The 19,300-nt window shown below is 39.6% G+C and overlaps 1 pseudogene; it reads left to right on the top strand.

Moving 5' to 3' along the window:
• The first annotated feature begins 8,709 nt into the window (after positions 1–8,709).
• LOC118619214 lies at positions 8,710–10,359 on the top strand (annotated as a pseudogene).
• Positions 10,360–19,300: the final 8,941 nt, after the last annotated feature.

The following is a 19,300-nucleotide window of genomic DNA, read 5'->3' as shown; positions in this document are numbered from 1 at the left end:
ATGTGTAGGGACATCAAAGCCATGAGTAAAGACATAGAAACATAAAAAATCAACCAATTGGAAAAGAAAAACCACCAAGAAAAAATGAAGAATGACATATCAGAAATAAAGAACACATTGGAAGGACTAAACAGCAGAAGAAAGGAAGCTAAGAACTGGACAGTGAATTAGATGACAAGGTAAAAATGTCAACAAATCACAACCCCCCCCCTCCCAAAAAAAAGACAATTAAAAAACAGGAACTCAGCTTAAGAGAACTGTGGAACAACTGGAATGTAATAATATTTGCATCATGGGAGTCCCCAAAGAAAAAGAAAATGAGGAAGGGTGTGGAAATATATTTGAGGAAATAGTGACAGAAAACTTCTCTAATTAGATTAAGAAGGAAGGCATTCAAGTTCAAGAAGCATAGAGAGCCCCAAGTAAGAAGAACCCAAACAGGCCCACACCAAGACACATAGTAATTAAAATGCCAAAAATTAAAGACAAAGAGAGAATCCTAAATGCAGCAAGAGATAAGCAGCAGGTTACTTACAAAGAAACTCCCATAAGGCTCTCAGCTGACTTCTCAATAGAAACACTACAGGCCAGAAGGGAATGGCATGAGGTAATCAAGATCATGAGAAACAAGGATCTGAATTCAAGACTACTCTACCCAGCAAGGCTATCATTCAAAATAGAAAGTAAAATAAAGAGCTTCCCAGACAAAATAATGCTAAGGGAATACATTAGCACTAAGCCAGCACTGCAAAAATATGTTAAAAGGACTGCTGTAATCAGTAGAAGAAATAGGAAGAAAAATATAACCATACTAACAACAAATGGCAATAAATAAGTACATATCAATAATCACTTAAATGTAAATGGATCTAATGCTATAATAAAAAGACACATAGTAGCTGATTAAATAAGAAAGCATGACTCATATGTATGTTGTTTACAAGAGACCCACCTCACAGCAAAATACTCACATAGGTTGAAAGTGAAGGGATGGAAAAAACTCTTTCAAGCAAATGGAAAGAAAAAAAAAAAAAGCTGGGGTAGCAATATTCATATCTGATAAAGTAGATTTCAAAATGAAGGCCATAACTAGAGACAAAGAAGGCCACTACATAATATTGAAAGGATCTATTCAACAGGAAGATATAACCTTGGTAAACATATATGCACCCAAAATAGGAGCACCAAAATATATTAAAAATCTTCTGGAGGAATTCAAAGGAGAAATTGACAGAAATACAATCATAGCAGGGGACTTCAACATCCTGCTGACATCACTGGATAGATCCTCTAGAGAAAAAATTAACAAGGAAGCAGAGACTCTAAATAAAGCACTAAACCAAATGGATTTAATAGATATCTACAGAGAACTACACCCCAAAACTATACATTTCATATTCTTCTCAAATGCACATGGGACATTCTAAAAAATACCACATGTTAGGACACAAATGAAGTCTCTACAAGTTCAAGAAGATTAAAATCATATCAAGCATCTTCTCAGATCACAGTGGCATGAAAAAAAACATGCAAAGACATTTGAACACATGGAGACTAAATAACATGTTATTAAACAATGAATGGGTCACCGAGGAGATCAAGGAAGAAATTAAAAACTTCCTGGAAACCAACAAAAATGAACACAAAATAACACAAAATCTATGGGATGCAGCACAAGGAGTTCTGAGAGGGAAATTCAGAGCACTACAGGTCTATCTTAGGAAACAAGAAAAATCTCTAACAGACTATCTAACCTCACAACTTAAAGAACTAGAAAGCAAACAAAAAGAAAACCCAGAGCAAGTAGAAGGAAGAAAATACTAAAGATCAGAGCAGAAATAAATGACATAGAGACCTAAAAAACAATTCAAAGAGCTGTTTTTTTTGTTTTTTTTTGTTTTTTAAAGATAAACAAGATTGATAGACATTTTGCTAGACTCGCCAGGAAATAAAAAGAGAGAACCCAAATACACAAAATCAGAAATGAAAAAGAAGAAGTAACAACTGACACTACAGAAATACAAAAGATCATTAACAAGTACTATGAACGATTATATGGCAACAAATTTAACAATCTAAGCAAACTGCACAAATTTCTAGAAACACATAGTCTCCCAAAACTAGACTGGGAAGGGACAGAAAACTTGAACAGACCAATAACAACTACGGAAATTGAAGAGGTATTCAAGACTCTCCAAGCAAACAACAGCCAGGCTCTGATGGCTTCATGGAACAGTTTTACCAAACATTCAAAGAACTAACACCCACTCTCCTCAAACTATTTCAAAAAATGCAAGAGGAAGAAAGACTTCCAATCTTATTTTATGAGGCCAGCATAATTCTAATTCTAAAACCAGAAAAAGACACTACAGTGAAAAAAACTACAGGCCAATATCCCTGATGAACATAGATGCCAAAATTCTGAACAAAATACTAGCAAATAGGATCCAGCAATTCATCAAAAAAATTCTTCACCTTGACCAAGTGGGATTTATTCCAGGGATGCAAGGCTGGTGCAATATTCGCAAATCAATAAATATGATACACCACATAAATAAAATGAAGAATAAAAACCACATGACCATATCAATAGATGCTGAAAAAGCCTTCGACAAAATTTAGCAATCATTTCTAATAAAAATGCCCAGTAAACGTGGGAACAGAAGAATCATATCTCGACATAATAAAGACCATATATGAAAGACTTACAGCCAACATCATACTCAATGGGCAGAAAATAAAATAATTTCTCTTAAGAACAGAAACAAGACAGGAATGTCCACTTTTACCACTGTTATTTAACATAGTACTGGAAGTCTTAGTCACAGTAATCAGACAGGAAGTAAAAATAAAAGAGATGTAAATTGGAATAAAGGAAGTAAAACTGTCATTATTTGCAGATGACATGATATTATACATAGAAAACCCTAAAGACTCCATCAAAAATCTACTAGACTTAATAAATAAATTTGACAGAGTAGCAAGAAACAAAATTAATGTCAAGAAATTGATGGCATTCTTATACACCAATGATGAATCCATAGAAAGAGAAATTGAAAAAACAAAATTATTTACCATTGCAGGAAAAAAATTAAGATACCTAGGAATAAACAAAACCAAAGAAGTAAAGGACCTATTTGCAGAAAACTACATAACATTGACAAAACAAATAAAGGAAGATATAGAAAAGTGGAAGCACATACCTTGTTCATGGATTGGAAAAATTAACATCATTAAAATGTTTATATTACCCAAAGCGATCTATAGATTCATTGCAATCTCCATCAAAATACCAATGACATATTTTATAGAAGTAGAACAAATACTTCAAAAGTTCATATGGAACCCATAAAGACCTCATATAGCAACAGCAATCTTGAAAACAAAAAAAGGACAAAGTAGGTGGAATCACAACACCAGATATCAGGTTGTACTACAAGGCTACCATAATCAAAACAGCCTAGTACTGGCACAAGAACAGGCATATAGACCAGTAAAACAGAACAGAGAACCCAGAAATAAACCCAAGACATTATGCTCAATTAATATTTGACAAAGGTGGCAAGAGCATACAATGGAGTAAGGACAGCCTCTTTAATAAATGGTGTTGGGAAAATTGGACAGCTTCATGCAAAAAATTAATGAAACTAGACCATCAACTTACACCATACATAAGAAGAAACTGAAAATTGATAAAACACTTAAATGTTACTCATGAATCCATAAAAATTTTAAAAGGAAATGTAGGCAACAAAATTTCAGACATCATATGCAGCAGAATTTCCACTGATACATCACCTAAGGCAACAGAATCAAAGGAAAAAATGAACACATGGGACTACATCAAACTCAAAAGCTTCTGCACAGCAAAAGAAACAATCATCAAAATGGTAAAGGAACCCACTGTATGGGAGAGCATCATTGCCAATGATACATCAGATAAGGGGTAATTTCCAAAATATACAGAGTACTCATACAACTCAACAAGAGGAAGACAAAAACCCAATTCAAAAATGGGCACAGGACCTAGACATCTCGCCAAACAGAACATACAAATGGCCAAGAAACATATAAAGAAATGCTCAACATCACTAATTATCAGAGAGATGCAAATTAAAACAACAATGAGTTATCACCTCACACCTGTCAGAATGGCTGCCATCAAAAAATCATCAAACAACAATTGTTGGCTGGGGTGTGGAGAAAATGGGACTCTAGTACATTGCTAGTGAGAATGCAGACTGGTGCAGCCACTATGAAAAACACTATGGTGTTACCTCAAAAAATTAAAAATCGAATTGCCATTTGACCCAGTGATCTCACTTCTAGGAATATACCCTAAGAAGCCTGAAACACCAATCAGAAAGCATATATGTTCATAGCAGCACTATTTACAACAGGTAAGATCTGGAAACAGCCCAAGTGTCCATCAGTAGATGAATGGATAAGAAAGTGGTGGTACATATACACAATGAAATACTATGCCGCTGTAAAAAAGAAAGATCTCTTTTCCTTTGAGATGACGTGGAAGGACCTGGAAAGTATTATCCTAAGTGAAACAAGCCAAGCAGAAAAAGACAAATAGCATCTGGTCTCACTTACTTGTGAAATATAATGAACATAAGAGTCTGAGGAATAAGGTAGACCCAGATACGTGAAAGTAGGGTACAGACTGACAACCCTCAGAAGAGGGGGTGGTAGGTGGAGGGAAGAGATAAACCACAAAACTTATATGCATGTATGCATAACCAATGGACACGAACAACAAAGCTGAGGATGGGATAGGGTGATAGGGAGGAGGGTGTCAATGGGGAAAAAAGGAGAAACATCTGTAACAAAAATAAAATAATAATAATTTAAGAAGTAATATTAAAAAAAAAGAAATTATAGAAATATGGTTCTTTTACATATGTGGGTACAAGATAGTTAACAGTTAACATTTAACATGACAATAAAAAAAAATGAAGGGATTTGTTGTTTTCACCCTGGAGCACAGGTTGTGTTCTAAGGGGCCTGGAAAAAAAGATTACCCCACATTCCAAAGGTATATTATCTTAGATGCAACAACAACAACAACAAAAATAGGCTCCATTAAGGTGAAAATTGACCTTTGTCAGGGAAGATGCAGGCCTAGGACATGACTACCTGCCATAAACTGCTTTTAGTTAAAAAGTTTACATTTCAAACTGTCATTTGTTGTCTTTAGGTTTTTGAGTTTGCAAGACTGTCACACAGGCCTTCCCTGAGCTTGTCAGGTTAGAATGTGGCCCCTTTTCAACCACACTGAAGAGAATGATTTCTACTAAGGGGGGGGGGGGGCGGTGTTGGTTTTCTGAGTGTGTGGTAGACATGGCATGCAACTTTGGAGTGGGAACTTGGGAAGAGGAAAAATACTCTGCTTTTTGTTTTCTAAACAGCTTTATAAAGCTGTAGTTCACATATAATATAACTCACCTGTTTAGAGTGTACGATTCAGTGCTTTGTAATATATGCACATGGTTGTACAACTATCACTGCAATCAATGTTAGAGCATTTTTATCACCCCATAAGAAATCACCTCTCCCTTTCCTCCTACCCACAGTCCCTGGCACCACTAATCTACTCTCTGTCTCCATAGATTTGCCTTTTCTGGGCATTTCATATAACTAGAATCATACAATATGTGGTCTTTTGTACCTGGCTACTTTCCTTTAGCAAAACACTTTCAAGGTTTTTTCTTGAATGTGACATGAATCACTACTTCATTCCTTATTTATTAATGAATAATATTCTTTATATTGTTAACCTAAAAATAAAAGGTCAAAATGATAGTCAATAAGCACTTATTGGAGATCAAAAGAATAGCTATTTTGAAAGCAATGATTTTGGCAGAAACCCAAATAGTATTCAAATTAGGAGACAAAGGCAATGGGTATTTATGAGAAAAGGAAGGGAAATAGTTGGACACTTGAGTTGTTTCTATTCTTTGACTATTATAAATATTGCCACTGTAAACATTTGTGTACAAATTCTTTAAATTTTTTTTCTTTATTGATTTTAGAGAGAAAGGAAGGGGGGAAGGGGGGAGAGAGAGAGAGAGAGAGAGAGAGAGAGAGAGAGAGAGAGAGAGAGAGAGAGATATCAATGAGAGAGAACATCAGTTGGCTACCTCCTGCATGTCCGAAACTAGGAATTTGGTCTACAACTTGAGCATATGCCCTGACCAGGAATTGAACCGGAGACCTCTACAACTCTATAAAGCTGTTCATGCTCAACCACTGAACCACACCAGCTGGGCTGTGTACAAATTTTTATGTGGATTATGTTCATTTCTCTTGAGTAGATACCTAGGTGTGAAGTTGCTAGGTCACATGATAATTTTGTTTGGTCATTGAAGGACCTACCAAGCTGTTTTCCATAGCAACTGTGAGAAGGCAAGCCAGGTGTAGCCCCTTAGGCAGTGCAGAGACCCTGCCCCTGACTTTTGTAATTTCTCTATATCCACCAACTGCCTAAACTACATCAGAACTAGAAAGCCCTCAAATGCCCAGAAGCTTATCATATACAAAAGGTGTCTGGATCCCAGGCTCATGGCTCAGCCTTTGGAGGTGACTCCACTGGCCCAGCACTGGTGCACATTAAACAGTCATTTTCTAATCCTCTGAGTGCATGCAGTCTGTCTCTTCCCACCAACCAAATTTCTTCCACAACATTTTGGTGCATTGAGCCAGGAAGCCGACAGCCATGCTGGTCCCTTGAGCCACCATTGTCAGAACCGGCAGGAAGGAACCATTAATTTTGGTCATCTGCAATGGAAAGAAAGGCACGCCACCAGTGATTCTACTAGACCCTGACCCTCACCGGGCCTGACTATAGTCGGCCACCACTGCACTTGACTAGACTCTGGAGAGGATAGAAAAGCCTGCCAGGACAACAAATCAGTAAGTGTTTGTGGGGACCCAGAACCGAGTTCAGGCCTGCCTTTAAGGTGAAAGGGGAGCTTGATCACCTCCCAGGCAGCATAGATGCTGAGTAGGATAAGGAATTCCTGGGTGGAAAGTTTAAATTCTGTGTGATTGTGTGTGTGAGTGACCATGCTCCACAATGCTTATAATGGAGCCTGCATGAGTCCCAACCTGTGCATCCATGGTGACTTCATGTGACTATGAGCAGTATCAGGTTCTTGGAAACATTTGTCCCCTCCAGCAAACCCGATCTGAGTCAGGGGCTTATTCTGACCTGCCAGTGCCAAGAGGTGCCTAAGTCCCCATGAGGGGAGCAACCAGGCAGAGGAAACAAAAGTTTTCTCCAGTTTGTCTTGCATCACTGTTCACTGAAAGGTTTGCTTAACCATCTTAGATATGATTATAGGGGGAAGTTTCTCTAAACCAGTGATTCTCAACCTTCCTAATGCCGTGACCATTTAATACAGTTCCTACTGTTGTGGTGACCCCCCCCCCCAACCATAAAATTATTTTTATTGCTACCTTTTAACTATAATTTTGCTACTGTTATGTCTTAGGCAACCCCTGTGAAAGGGTCATTCAACCCCCAAAGAGGTCGTGACACACAGGTTGAAAACCACTGCCTAAACCCACTGTTCTGGAATGTATGATAAAGAATTTTAACAAGGGACTCTCAGGAGATTATGGGGTTAAATTGACCCCTGAAAAATTGCACACCCTCTGTTAAATTAGAATGGCCAACCTTTGGTGTAAAATAGCCCTCTGAAGGCACCCTTGATGTCCCCACAGTCCAGGCCATGTATAGGTAGTCACTGGAGACTCTGGCCATCCAGATCAATTTTCCTACATGATCAATGGTTGAAAATATCCCAATTAAGCCTTCTTGGGTTCAATTCTGTGTTACTAGCCAGGGACAAGGTGAAAGGAAGACTACATGGTGAATTAAGCAGCCTCCTATATTATAAGGGAATTCAAAAGAGGCCCCTCCACTGCCACCCCCATATGCCCCACTACCTAAGGATGGGGAACCTCATTTGCCCAACAACCCACCTCCATTTGTCTCACCCCTACTACTGGCCAATGTGCTGCTAGAGCAAATGTCACCTCAGGTCAGCGACCCAGGGACCAAAACCACCAGCAGCAATGCAGTTACTACTGCAGGAGACAAGGAATCCACAGAGAATGGGTCTAGAAGGGACCCTAGAAGAGGGACAATCAGTCTTCTAGATTAATTGCCCCAACTGGGTTGACTGTAAACAACTCTTGCTATTCAACATAAAAGAATACCAGCGGATTGTCACAGAAACCAGAAATTGGCTCCAGACCCAGATGCCAGCTGAACATCTAGACATAGAAGCCTGGGCATGAGAGGCCTTACTTGATGAGGAACCTTTAAGAAGACCCAAAAACACAGAGACACAGAAGAAGGCAGGAAAGAGACAGACAAAGGCACGGAGATGAAGTCAGAGTTTGGGGTCAACAGAGAGAGGCCAGAGAAGCTGCAGGAGACATAGGCAGGGAGAGACAAAGACACAGAAGAGGAGGGTTTGCAGAAGCTGAGCCACTAAGCACCACTCCCAAGCCAAGGGGCAAGTTTTCTCTATCTTGTCTAAAGGTCCCCAGCCCCTCTGAAACTCTGCCTCTGACCCTGGTGCTAGTCTGAGCCCCAGGCTGCAAAGAGGAACTTTCCACAAAGCCATGGTGTGAAGGATGTGGTGCCTAGATGGCCTCAGTCTCTCCCAGCTTTAGTCCAAGAGGGGCTGGATGGGAAGCTGGCTGTGGGGAGCCCAACCCTGTCTTCTGCTCCCCACTGTGACCTTCCCTGGGCTGGTGTGGTTGTTCCTGCTGTTGCTGGCCTTCCTTCTGCCCTCAGCCTGGCTGGCCAGCGCCCTCCCCCAGGAGAAGAAGATTGTGTTTCCCAAGAAACTCAATGGCAGAGTCCTGCCTGGTTTGGGCACCCCTGCATTTGCCTGCCTTTGGGGAGACACTGCTGCTGGAACTGGAGCAAGACCTGGGTGTGCAGGTCGAGGGGCTGACAGTGCAGTACCTGGGCCAGGTGCCTGAGCTGCTGGGTGGGGCAAAGCTGGGCACCTACCTCACTGGCACCATCAACAGAGATCCAGAGTTGGTGGCATCTCTGCACAAGAGAGCCCTGTTAGGGGTGCTACAGTATCAGGGGACCAAACTTTACAACCAGACCCTGGAGGGAGGCACCCCTAACTCTTCAGGGGAGCCTGGGGTTCACATCCTACACCAGAAGAGTCCCACCAGTGGCCAGGGCTCCATGTGCAGTGTCAAAGCTTCTCCTGGGAATCCCAGGCTCAGCCCCTGAAGAGCCAAGCACTTTGCTTTCCTGAGTAGATATGTGGAGACCCTGGTGATGGCAGATGACAAGAAACTCTGCCTCTGACCCTGGTGCTAGTCTGAGCCCCAGGCTGCAAAGAGGAACTTTCCACAAAGCCATGGTGTGAAGGATGTGGTGCCTCAGCATTTTACAGCACAGGGCTGAAGTACTATTTGCTCATAATTATGGTGGCGGCAGCCAAGGCCTTCAAGCATCCGAGCTTCTGCAACCCTGTCAGCTTGGTGGTGACTTGGCTAGTGGTTATAGGGCCAGGAGAAGAAAAGACCCAGGTGAGACCCAGTGCCTCCCAGACCCTGCACAGCTTCTGTGCCTGGACCCATCAGGAACTGTGTGGGGTCCTTACTGTGTGACACCCTGGGCATGGTTGATGTGAGCACTGTGTGTAACCTGGCTTAGAGCTGTGCTATCATGGAGTATGAGGGGCTCCAATTGGCCATTACTGCTGCTCATGAACTGGGCCACATCTTCAAAATGCTCCATGACAACTCAAAGCCTGTGTCAATCTGAACAGGACTGGGAGTGCCTCTCATCATGTCATGGCTTCTGTGATGACTCACATGGATCCTGAGGAGCCCTGGTACAAGTCAGAGTGATCCTTTGCACCTGCCTGTGATTTTTTTCCTGGCAAAGACTATGATGCACACCACCAGTGCCAGCTGACCTTCTGGCCCAACTCACACCACTGTTCGAAGATGCCACTGCCTTGTGCTGCCCTCTGGTGCACTGGGCATCTCAATGTTCATGCCATGTGCCAGACCAAGCATTCACTGTGTGCCAATGGCACCCCATATGGGCCCTCACAGGACTGCATGAATGGCCACTGCCTATATGTGGACCAGCTCCAGGACTTTAAGATCTCACAGGCTGGTGGCTGGGGTCCTTGGAGATCCTGGGGAAACTGTTCTCAGAGCTGTGGAGGTGGTATCCAGTTTTTTCTCCTGGGACTGCACATGGCTCAGGAAGATGAATGGGCACAACAGGAGGGAGAAAATATAATGAAGGGTGGTGGACATTCCCAGGCCACAGAATCTACATGCCAGAACAATTAGTCCATCAGTTAATCCTCCAACAACATGGACTCACTCACCTAGGAAAAACTGCCCTAGAAACCTTATTAAACTGGTACTACCTGATTGCTCAACTTGCATTCTTCTGTACCTTGGTCTCCCAATGCTGTCTTCTCTGTGCTCAAAACAATGCCAGACAAGGCCCCACTGAGCCCACTGGGTTTCAGCATTGAGGCCAAGCACCCTTTGAAGATCTAGAGTAGACTTTTCAAAAATAGAACCCAGTAGAGAAAATATTTATCTCCTGGTTTTCATCTGTACTTTCTTGGGCTGAGTTGAAGTTTACCCCACATGTATGGAAAAGGCAAGAGAAGTAACCAAAGCTCTACTGAGTGACATCATCCTGAGATATGGAATGTCATTGACTATAGAATCAGACAATGGCCCAGCCTTTGTAGCAGAAATAGTGCAGCAGGTAGTTAAAACTTTAGGAATCCAATAAAATTTTTACATGGCCTACTGGCCCCAGAACTCAGGGAAAGTAAAACGCATGAATTGGACCCTTAAGCAGACCATGGCAAAATTATGTCAAGAAACCAACCTGCCCTGGACTGATATACTGCCCCTAGCTCTTTGGTAACTATGTTGTACCCCTCAGAAAAAGATAGGGTTCTCCCCTTTTGAAATTTTCTACTGGAGACCTCCCTCACTGATCAAATTTAAAGGGGATATAAAAGAACTGGGAAATTTAAAAATTCAAAAACAACTACAAGAACTGGGAAAAATTATTATTGAGGTACATAAGTGAGTATCTGATAGAATACCCATTTCCCTGGGAATAACTGTACACCCCACAGATCAGGGGGCCAAGTCTGAATAAAAGACTGAAAAAGGGAAGCCCCCAAACCAACCTGAAAAGGGCCCTATTTAGTTATACTAACCACTTCCATGACTCTCAAGGTTTCAAGTCTGAATACCTGGATCCACCACTCACGGGTGAAAGTAGCTCACCTGCCACATGACAACCAACCTGCCTGGAAAGTGACCACCAGCCAGAATAATTCTTTGCAGGTCACCCTTAAGAGGACAGTAAAACCTGCTGATCAGTCTATGGCAAGGGCCTGAGGACTCCATCAGTAGAATCAAGGGTCATCACCTGCTGGACTGATCCCAGCACTGGATTCTGTATCCTTAGTAGCCTTATAGGATCAAGTAGACTCCTTAGCAGCAGTAGTATTACAAAATAGAAGGGCATTAGACTTACTGACTGCTGGAAAGGGAGGAATATGTCTCTTCTTAAATGAGGAATGTTGCTTTTATGTTAATCAATCAAGAATAGTTAGAGGCATGACCTAGCAGTTAAAGGAATGAATTACAAAAGACAAAAATTATTGGAATCTTGGAGTTCCTGGGTAACATATGGACCTGGGCATCTTGGGTACTCCCATTAGCTAGTCCTCTCTTAATGCTTTTTATAGTGCTCCTGCTTGGTCCTTGTGTTCTCAACATGCTAACCCATTTCATTTCCTCTCACTTAGAAACAATAAAGCTCCAAATGATGCTTTAAATAAGGACCCCCAACTACTCTCCTCTAGACAGTGAAGAGCTCTAGTTGCTGCATCCCTCCCCTTAAAACCCCTCTATTCAGCAAGAAGCAGTCAGAGAGATCCTTGCCCCTCTTCCTCATGAGGCACTAAGGGACTCCCTGTCCAAGATGTTTCCTAAGTCTACTAGGAGCAGCTTGAGAATGGAGGGGGTGGATGAGAAGGCAAGCCAGGTGCAGCCCCTTAAGCAGTGCAGAGACCCTGCCCCTAGCTTTTGTAATCCCCTTACATCTGCCAATGGCCTAAACTACAGCGGAACTAGAAAGCCTTCAAATCCAGGAAGCTTATCATGTACAAAAGGCAGCTGGAACCTGGGCTGCGGTGCACATTAAACAGTTCTTTTCTAAATTTCCATGTACATGCAATCTGTCTCTTCCTGCCAACCAAATTTCTGCCACAACCGCACCATTTCATAGTCCCACCAGACATGTATGAAGGTTTAATTTTCTCCACTTATCTGTCTTTTAGATTATAGTTATACTGGTGTGTGTGAAGTAGTATCTCATTGTGGCTTTGATTTGCATTTCACTGATGATCAAGGATATTGAGAATCTTGTCATACTTATGGATGAAAAGGGGCCATATATTAACCTGACAAGCTTAGGGAAGGCCTGCATGGCAGCCTTACAAACTTACAGACCTAAATTAACCACAAAAGATGGTCTAAAATTTAACCTTTTTAACTTAAAGTAGTTTATGGCAGGTAGTCAAGTCTTAGGCCTGCATTTTCCCTGACAAAGGTCAATTTTTACCTTAATGGAGTCTATTGTCTTTTTGCCTCTAAGATAACACTTTGAAATGTAAGGTAACTTTTTTTTCCAGATGCCTTAGGGCACAACCTATGCACCAGGGTGAAAATCACAAATCCCCACATAGTTATTATTATCATGGTAATTGTTGACTGTTAACTATTCTGTACCCAGCTATGTAGAAGGATGTGTCTATCATTTTCCTTTTTATCCAATCCCAGAAATTTTTCTACTTTGCTTTCTTTCATTTTCCTAATCTATCATCAGTGGATTCACATAACCCACTTACATCTTCTTTTTCTATTGTAATGTATAAATTAAGGTGCAAAACTGCCATTCTCCAGAGCATTATCATTGCCTTTTGGCATTTGTCAACAGTTTGACACAAATAAACGCACAAAATTATTCACAGGTTTGCCTTCTTTGGAGAAACAGCTATTCAGATCCGTTGCCCATTTTAAAATTAGTTATATGTCTTTTTATTATTAAATTAAAAACTTCTCTATATTCTGTAGATTCAAGTCCATTAGTAGATATTCAATTTGCAAATACATTTCTCTCATTCTGTGAATCATATTTTCACTTTCTTGGCATTGTTTTACAAATGCTTAGCTTTTAGTAAAAGTAATGCTTATTCCAGTGGCACCCCGCTCCCACTAGCCATGAAGAAATTCCACAAATGTGACAGGGGAAAGATTAATTTACAATGCCCCCAATTAGATTGAAGATGTGGTTTCCCTGGAGGCAGGTGTGTTGCACTTTCCTGAAGCCCTTTTGTCACCATACTTAATCTAAATTAAACTAAGAAAAATATATTAAGATTTTCCTTATGAGAAATTGTGGACCCTTTTTGTGTGACCTGTTGGGCAGAAAAGAAAAAGCATTTTCTGGAGAAATCCATAGACCATCTAGGTTTCATTGACTCAACTGTAAGTATAGACTGTTGAGTTTTATTTCAGATAATGGTAGTATAGATGGCTTTTAAAATAAAGCCTATATTGCCCTGGCCAGTTTGGTTCAGCGGTCAGAGCGTCGACCTGCGGTCCTGAGAGACCCGGGTTCGGTTCCCGCTAAGGGCGTGTACCTCGGTTGCAGTTTGTCCCCGGCCCTGGTCGGTAGTGCGGGTGGCAGCCACTCGATGTGTTCCTTTCACATCGATGTTTCTCTCTCTCTCTCTCTCTGTTCCTCTCTCTCCCTCCCACTCTACCTGAACAAAAAAATGGAAAAATGTCCTCGGGTGAGGATAAAAATAATAATAATAATAAAAAAAATAAAGCCTATATTATGTGCACAAGCAAATAGGTAAGTAAGGACATAGGCATATATTCTATGAAAATAGAAGTAAACAAAATATAAAGGGTAATATACACAGTAAATCATAAACCAGTTGAGACGGTATCAAAATGTAAGGCTCTTGCTAGAATAAAAACAAGTAGTGGCAATTAGATAGACTGTCTGTAGTTAAAAAAATTTTGGTGATGTCATTAGGTGTTGAAGTCTGTATGACACATATAGACATAGCCTTAAAAACAAACCTTTGAAGATAGTAAACTGTATTGAGTTTAATATCCATAATCGGGCACCGTGTTTCTTTTTTCTTTTTTTAAAAAAAAATTAATTTATTTTTGTTACAGTTGTTTCTTCTTTTTTCCTGCATTGACACCCTCCTTCCTGCTCTCAACCTCCTCCCTTTATAGGATTGCTGTGTATGTCCATTGGTTATGCATATATGCATATAAGTTCTTTGGTTTATTTCTTCCCTACACCAACTACCCTTCTTTGAGGTTCCTCAGTCTGATATCTACTTCCATGTTGCTGGGTCTGTTTTGTTCATCAGTTCATTTTGTTCATTATATTCCACAAATAAGTGAGATCATGTGATACTTGTCTTTCTCTGAGTATTTTACTTAGCAGAATACTTTCCAGGTCCCTCTATGTCATCTCAAAGAATAAGATACCTTTCTATCTTACAGCTGCATAGTATTCCACTATGTATATATACCACAGTTTTTTTATCCACTTGTCTACTGATGGGCATTTGGGCTGATTCCAGATCTTAGCTATTGTAAATAGTGCTGCTATAAACATAGGAGTGCATATATTCTTTCTGATTGGTGTTTCAAGCTTCTTAGGATATATTCCCAAAAGTGGGGTCACTGGGTCAAATGACAGTTCAATTTTTAATTTTTTGAGGGAACACCATATTGTTTTCCATAGTGGCTGCATTAGTCTGCATTCTCGCCAGTAGTGTCCTAGAGTACCATTTTCTCCACACCCCACCAACACTTGTTGTATGATGATTTATTGATGGCAGCCATTCTGGCAGGTGTGAAGTGATATTTCAAGGTTGTTTTAATTTGCATCTCTCTGAAGATTAGTGACACTGAGTATTTCTTTATATGTTTCCTGGCCATTTGTATGTCCTTTTTGGAGAGGTGTCTATTTAGGTCCTCATTCCATTTTTAAATTGGGTGCTTTGTCTTCCTTTTGTTGAGTTGTATGAGGTTTGAATAATTATTCTTTCTTCCCATTATTTTTTAAACTTATCTTTATTGTGAATGTATTGCAGATGTTCCTCCTTTTCCCCAATTGATCCCCTCCTCTCTTCTCCTGCTCCCCTCCTGCCCTTCCCCACACTGTTGTCTGTGTTTATTGGTTATGCACATATGCATATAAGTTCTTTGGTTTACTTCCTTCCTCCTCACCTCACCTTCCCTTTGAGGCTTGTCAATCTAACAACCAATTTGTACTTCTTAATCCCTTCACCTTTTTCACCCATTCTTCCTACCTGGCAACCAACAAAATGTTCTCTGTATCTATGAGAATGTTTCTGTTCTGCTTGTTCATTTTGTTTGTAGATTCAATTGTTGATGGATATGTATATTGCCATTTTGTTTGCTCATATTTTTTATCTTCTTTTTGTTCAAGAAGACCCTTCAACATTTCATATAATATTGGTTTGGTGGTGATAAACTCCTTCAGTTTTTCTTGTCTGGGAAATTTTTTATATGTCCACCAATTCTAAATAATAGCTTTGCAGGATAGAGTAATTCTGGTTGTAGGTCATTGCTTTTTATCACTCTGAATATTTCTTGCCACTCGTTTCTGGCCTGCAAAGTTTCTTTTGAGAAATCACCTGACAGTCTTATGAGAGCTCCCTTCTAGGTAACTAACTGCTTTTCTCTTGCTGCTTTTAAGATTCTCTCTTTGTCTTGAACCTTTTGCATTTTGATGATGATGTGTCTTGGTGTGGGCCTCTTTGGGTTCATCTTGTTTGGGACGTCTGTGCTTCCTAGATTTGTATGTCTGTTTCCTTCACCAAGTTAGAGAAGTTTTCTGTCATTATTGTTTTAAATAGGTTTTCAATATCTTGTTCTCTCTCTTCTCCTTCTGGCACCCCCATGATGCCAAAGTTGGTACATTTGAAGCTGTCTCAGAGGCTTCTTACATTGTCCTTATTTTTTTGGATTCTTTTTTCTTCTTGCTGTTCTGATTGTGTGTTTTTTGTTTCCTTATATTCCAAATTGATAGTTTGCGTCTGGGCTTTACCTACTCTACTACTGAATCTCTGTAAATTGTTCTTTTTTTTTGTACGTGCCCATGAAGGGAACTGAACCCAGGACTCTCTGGTCCACAGGCTGACACTCCAACCTCTGAGTCAAACTGACCAGGGCTATAAATTATTCTTTATTTCAATTAGTGCTGCCTTCATTTCTGACTGGTCCTTTTTTATGCTCTTGGCGCCCTCACTAAGTTCACTGAAGTTTTCACTAAGTTCACTGAGCATCCTTATAAGCAGTGTTTTGAACTCTGCATCTGTTAGATTGTTTATCTTTGTTTCATTAGTTTTATTTCTAGAGTTTTATTTTGTACTTTCATTTGGGACATGTTTCTTTGTCTCCTCATTTTGCCTGCCTTCCTGTGTTGGTTTCTTTGTATTAGGTAGAGTAGCTATGTCTACTAGGATTCCTAGGGTGGCCTGTTGTATAGGTGCCCTGTAGGGTCCTGTGGCACAGCCTCCCTGTGTCCCAGCTGGGTCCTAGGGGTGCATGTGGACTTTACATCCTTCTGTTGTAATTGAGTCTTGATTGCCATCTCGATGTGGCTCCTTTAATATTGTTGTTGTAGGATTTCCATTCAGCTTGATTTCAGGCAGTTTTGAGTCATGATTGTTTTATAGTTTAGTTGTAATTTTGATGTGGTTGTTTGAGGAGGTGATTCTGCATTTAGCTACACCACTATCTTGACCAGAAGTCTTTCTTTCTTCAAGATAGAAAACTTGAATAAACCAATAACAACTAAGGATATTGTATATGTAATCAAGAAACTCCCAACAAACAAAAGCCCAGGCCCAGGTAGCTTCATTGGAGAGTTTTACCAAACATTCAAAGAAGATCTAACACCCATTCTCTTTAAACTATTAAAAAAATCCAAGAAGTAAAAAGACTTTCAAACTCATTTTATGAGGCAAGAATAAATCTAATTACAAAACCAGATAAAGACTCTACCAAAAAGTAAATTACAGGCCAATATTTCTGATGAACAGAGATGCCAAAATCTTTAATAAAATATTAGCAAATTGGATCCAGCAATATATTAAATACAATTATTCACCATGATCAAGTGCGATTCATCCCAGGGATGAAGGCTGGTGCAATTTTCACAAATCAATAAATCACATCATTAAACCATTTATCATTAAATTACATAAATAAAATAAAAGATAAAAACCATATGATCATATCAATAGACTCTAAAAAAGCATTTGACAAAACCCAGCACCCAATTCTTGATTAAAAATGCTCAGCAATGTGGGAATAGAGGGATTATGTTTCAACATAATAAAGTCCATGTAGTAAAGACCTATAGCCAACATCATACTCAATGGGCAAAAACTAAAAGCATTTCCCTTAAGAACAGAAACAAGACAGGGAGGCCCACTTTTACAAGCTTTATTTAACATGTTGAAAATCTTAGCCACAGCAATTAGATTTGAAGAAAAAATAAAAAATTCACATTCGAAAGAAGAAAGTAAAATTATCATTATTTGCATTTAGTATGATACTGTACATAGAAAAACCCTAAAGACTCCACAAAAAAATCTACTAGATTTAATAAATGAATTTGGCAAACTAGCAGGATACAAAATTAACATTAAGAAATCGACAGAAAAAAAAATCGATAAGCCCTGACTGGTTTGGCTCAGCAGTTAGAGCATCAGCCCACAGAGAGACTTGGTTCGGTTTCCACTAAGGGCATGTACCTTGGTTGCAGTTTGTCCCTGGCCCCGGCTGAAGTTGTGGGAGTGGCAACCAGTCGATGTGTCTCTCTCACATCAGTATTTCTCTCTTTCTCTTTCTCCCTCTCTTCTTCCTGCTTTATCCGATAATAAATGCAAATAAATAAATAAATAAATGTGCTCGGGTGAGGATAAACAAACAAACAAAAAATCAAGGGCATTCTTATACACCAATAATGAACTTACAGAAGAATAAACTGAAAAAGCAATTCCATTTACCACTGCAGAAAAAAAACTAAGATATCTAGAAATAAGTGTAATCAAAGAAGTAAAAGACTTATTTGCAGAAAACTAGAGGACTTTGAAAAGAGAAATAGAGGAAGATACAGAAAAGTGAAAGCATATACCTTGAGCGTGGACTAAAAGAATTAACATCATTAAAATGTATATACTACCCAGAGCAATCTATAGATTCAATGCAATCCCCAACAAAATACCAATGATATATCACACAGGACTAGAACAAATACTCCAAAAGTTTATATGAAACCAAAAAAGACGCCCAAGAGCCACAGCAATCTTGAAAAAGAAGAATAAAGTAGGGGGAACACAATACCAGGTATCAGGTTATACTACAAAGCCATTGTACTGAAAACAGCCTAGTACTGGCACAAGAACAGGTATATAGATCAATGAAACAGAACAGAGAACCCAGAAATTAACCCAAGACATTATGCTCAATTAATATTTGACAAAGGTGTTAAGAGTACACACTACAGTAAAGACAGCCTTTTTAATAAATGGTGTTGGGAAAATTGGACAGCTACATGCAAAAAAATATAAAACTAGACCTCCAACTTACACCTTACAAAAGAATAAACTCAAAATAAATAAAAGACTTAAATGTGACCAGTGAATTTATAAAAATTCTAGAAGAAAATGTAGGCAACACAATTTCAGACATCACATGAAGCAGAATTTTCACTGATATAACAACCTAAGGCAAGAGAAACAAAGGAAAAAATGAATAAAAGGGACTACATCAAACTAAAAAGCTTCTGCACAGCAAAAGAAACAACCATCAAAACAAAAAGGGATCCCACTATATGGGAGAGCATAATTGCCAATAATATATCAGATTAGGGGTTAATTTTCAAAATATATAGAGTACTCAAATAACTCAACAAAAGAAGACAAAGAATCTAATTTAAAAAAATGGGCAGATGGTCAAAATAGACACCTCTCCAAACAGGACATACAACAAATGGCCAACAGACATATAAAAAAAATGCTCAACATCCCTAATCATCAGAGAGATGCAAATTAAAATCACTATGGGGTATTACCTCAAACCTGCCAGAATGGCCACTATCAACAAATCATCAAAGAAC

The sequence above is a fragment of the Molossus molossus genome, unplaced genomic scaffold (assembly GCF_014108415.1).
Source record: "Molossus molossus isolate mMolMol1 unplaced genomic scaffold, mMolMol1.p scaffold_m16_p_6, whole genome shotgun sequence".
NCBI lineage: Eukaryota > Metazoa > Chordata > Mammalia > Chiroptera > Molossidae > Molossus > Molossus molossus.
This window is presented reverse-complemented; position numbering and strand designations above follow the sequence as displayed.